Here is a 4,252-nt window from a genome sequence, read left to right on the forward strand (position 1 = left end):
ACTTGAAGCTTAACTGAACTAGAGTCTTTGCTTAAGGAAATTTTTAATTATCCTTAGAAGCGTTGTGAGGTGCAGTAATTAATAAGGGATTGGGCATAGTCCAGGATCATTAAGCGTAGCACTGCTAATAATTGTCGTAGACCTTTAGAGTCTTAGAGTGGTTATTAAGTTGTTCCTGAAGGTATCTATGTTCCGTAATATTAACTATATGAGAATATAAGAAAATTAACTTCTTTTGTCGGCCCTTATGTGACTGTCGAGGTAGAATTGTATAGTCCCTTAGCTATCCTATTTAGAAAATTTTAGTGTTAGTTGCAAAGTATTTTGTGAACTTGTGGATTTCTCTAGAGCTCAAGTTCTAGATTATATAAGTTAAGTTTAACTGGTGAATAGACATTAAACATAGTTTCGTTGTTAGGAAGTTTTAAGTTATGTTCGAAGTTGACATAAATTATTTATTGGTTATATGGACTCTATTGCTTGGAATTTCGACATAGAGTATAAGGTTAGCAAGATGTAAGTTGTGCAATAACTTAAAGATCTAAGAATGTGTAGGTCGTAGAACTTATCAGTGCGGTAGGATGACGTTTTTAAGTTGATAAATTTAGATTGAAGGTAAATTGAGGAATGATAAAATCGAGGATAAGACCACTTTGAAAGATGTAGGAAATTGTAAAATTTATATTGCAAAAAGAGTTAGTCAGATATTTGATTACATAGATATCAATAAGCATTAGAGTGCGCAGCGAAAGCTGATTTGGGTCAACTCATGTTGGTGCAAAGTTGGAAAATTTAGTTTTGATTGGGTCTAATGCATCTGGACCTAGTTAGTAAGTCCTGAATTTCGAGGACGAATTCCATTTAAGGGGAAAAGAATTGTAGTACCTAAAATCTAATTTACTAATTCGCATATATTAAATTAAATAAATTTTATGGTTATTATTTTTAAGTTTAATTGATTTAAATTCACTATGCGAATTAGATGTTAATAAAATATTTTATTATTTATTAAAATGATTTTTATTGTGTAACTCAGTTGTTGTAATATTTTAAAGGTTTAAGCTTGCATATTTAAATGACTTTAATTGTTTAGTTTATTTTTTTAAAATATTTTTAACTATTTAGCTTATTTGTTTAGATATTTCGAGTGACCAACTTATTTATTTTAAATAGCCTAAGTTTTAACGGTTAGTTATTTTAAATTATTTTAAATGTCTATCTTATTTATTTAAATCATTTTTTATTTTACTTGTTCAACTCATTTTAAAGATTTTTATTTTCTCTTGTGTATCTATTTAAATTGTTTTTAAACATTATTCTAGCCTGTTTAAATTATTTTAATCGCTCTGCTTATTATTTAAATATTTTACTCGTTATCGTGACATCAGAATATTTAAAGTGTTTAATTCTTGAATTCTCAAGCTTCTGTTTTATTTAGTACAATTGATTAGTCCTAAGTTGCTAAGTTTTAGCAACACTTTTTAAAAGTGTGTAACACTTTTCTATCACCTACACACTCAATTTTAATACATAACCCTAATTCCTAAAATAACACACACACTCACGCCTATAAAACACACACTCACATACGCGACTCCACCTCCATTTCTCTCTAAGCTCTCCAGCGGCTTCATCTTCCTTTCCTCCTCCATAACTCGCCGCCCAATCTTCATTTCTTTTCCTTTTCTCCGGCAAGGCATCTCCTAGGCGAGCTGGTCGAGCTTTCCCTTTCCTTGGAGCTCGATTTTTAGCTCCATTTCCAGCTCCATCAGATCTGCCGCAGCAAGCTCCCGTTTCCTTTTTTATTTTTCTTAGCTAGGCAAGGATATGGGCTTCTTGTCTCATCAAGTATATTATTAAATCGTGTGTTTGAATTTTATTTATGCATTTCATTTTTTTTTTGAAATTTTTTGTGCCCTGCTCAATGTTTACCGACGGGATTTTTCCTGCGGTCCCTCTTGTGGATTTTTTTGATATCATGAGTTCTAGTTGTGGATGGAATGAGTTATGAATTTAAATGGTGTTGGGAATTTTCATGTTGCTTCCATAACTGGTCAGTGTCGTGCCCTGTTCTTGAAGGCTTCGGCCATGGTGATCATGTTGCCATGTTGTGTTGAGCCATTTTCCTACTACGATTATGGTTAAGGATTTTAAAATGAGTATGAAATTCATATGGTGAATGCATGGTTGTCAAGTTCCTTATTTTGAAATTTTCAGAAATGCACTTTTGCCTTGTTGGGTTCGAAAATAATTTGTGTTGTATTTGTGTTGCTTGGATGGTGATTTAAAGCTACCATGGATGATATGTAGTTCACATGGTAGCGAATAGAATGACTTGAAGTTAGTTTGTGGGAAGGGTTGAGGCTCATTCGTGTAAGGAGGATGGCAGAGGCTTGGTTTTGGAGAGTGATTAGGGGCTGTCTTTTGATGGGAGTTGAGCTGGTTAGGGGCTGGATTTAGTAAGGGTGAGGGAGTCTAAGGAGTGGTCGTGGTCATGGTTGTAGGATGGTTAGTGGGAGTCCATTGGTTAAGTTATGAGAGGGGTAGTGAGGTAAGGGTTGAGCAGAATTTTGTAAGGTGTTGGGCTGTCCGGAAACTCATGGTAAATTCCATGATTTGGTTAAGGGCTCAAGTCTGGAATTGGGTTAGAACGTTAGAAATATGTCGGTGAAAGCGGGAATTAATTCGGTTATGTTTTGGTCGGGGTATAAACAATTGAAGGAATAGGTGCAGAATTTGGGAATTTGAATGAGGTTGCTGTCGAGAAATGGATTTTTAAAGAATGATTGGATAGTAATAATACATAGAGGATGACTTCTATACTTATTTTTAAGTGTGTGGGAGTCGTGGTTTCAATAGGAACCCTTTTTGAAAAAGAATTGAGTGAGTTATAAGTTTTATGGGCAAACCGCTCGAATTGTCCTAAGCGCAAGTTTATGGTCTAGATTCCTATCCTTTGGTTGGTCTCCTAAATCACCATCCCGGTCATCCATGTGTGAGTCGTTTTAAAGATTATCGAGTAAATATTTACAAGTACGTTACATCTACATATGCATGCTAAGTTCTTATATCAAGGCAAGAAAGAATGAAAGAAAATATTTTACGAACGAAGTGAGATGATTGTGACTACATTTATCATGTTTTTGCACGAGTTAAGAGACGTCTTAGCTTCTCTTACCAAATTATTCATGTGTTTGGAAGAGTTTAGAGACGTCTTAGCTTCCCTTACATTCATAGGTTTGGACGAGTCACAGGGCAAGATGAGTTGGGAGATATCCTGACTTCCTTGCGGCATAGTGTACTGCAGCCATGATCTAGATCAAAAGTACAAATTCACAATTCAAGGATCTAAGTTCGAAATTATTATGATTATGTTTCAGTACCGATTATGCAGTTACATTGATTATATTTGACTTAGCAATGCATATGTTACATTTATGTTCTAATTCATTTTAGAAGTTCTTTTATTTAAAGTATTGGGCACAAGTATTTTATTACAAATTATTTTTAATCTATGTGTGCATGTATTTATGTAGTACTCGTTATTCCCCCATATTTTTTCTGGGCCTCTAGGCTCACTACAATTACTTGGTGCAGCTATAGGTTATCATTGAGATGGAGGGGTAGGACTATCGAGTGGACTGCGATGCGGGCAAGACACATCCCTCTGACCATGCCAGTCTTCCGCAAAAGTTTATTTTAGCACTTTAAAGTCTTTTATCTTGTTAATTTAGTAAATGTAAATGTAAAGATAATATTCTTCGCAATTGTTTGTGGGCACTTATGTATCAAATGGTTTAACTTTTGGATGTTTGGACTGTCAATCTCTTTCTCAAGATTTCGTTTATTTTCTTTTCTCGGTCTATTTTATTAGTGTTGTTGGTTGGGTTTGTAATTTTGTTGTCTGTGTCAGGTGGGTTGTTATTTAAAAAGATAGGTTCTGCCGAAATTTATATAAAAATTTTTAAAATTCGTATTTTTATTCAATAATTAATTATAAGAAGTAGTGGAGGTCGTTTCACGGCCTCCCAGGTAGCCTTCTCCTCTAAAATAATTCAGCCACCAGACCTTTACCATGGGAAGAACTCGCGTCCTAAACTTTTGCTCCTCTCATGCCAAGATCGGCACTGGCCGTTCCTTGAACGACAAGTCTGACGTCAACTGCAGAGGCTTATAATGCAATACGTTAGATGGATCGGAGATATACTTTCGCAACATCGATACATAGAACACGTTGTGCACAGCAGTGAGT

At 34.8% G+C, this 4,252-nt stretch overlaps 1 long non-coding RNA gene across 1 annotated transcript; it reads left to right on the plus strand.

Moving 5' to 3' along the window:
- The first annotated feature begins 1,560 nt into the window (after window positions 1-1,560).
- Window positions 1,561-3,836, plus strand: LOC140884141 (uncharacterized). Its single transcript, XR_012150564.1, has 2 exons — window positions 1,561-1,819; window positions 3,598-3,836. It is a non-coding gene; the product is annotated as an uncharacterized lncRNA (long non-coding RNA).
- The last annotated feature ends 416 nt before the right edge of the window (window positions 3,837-4,252 follow it).

This window comes from Henckelia pumila, chromosome 2 (assembly GCF_033568475.1).
Source record: "Henckelia pumila isolate YLH828 chromosome 2, ASM3356847v2, whole genome shotgun sequence".
Classification (NCBI taxonomy): Eukaryota; Viridiplantae; Streptophyta; class Magnoliopsida; order Lamiales; family Gesneriaceae; genus Henckelia; species Henckelia pumila.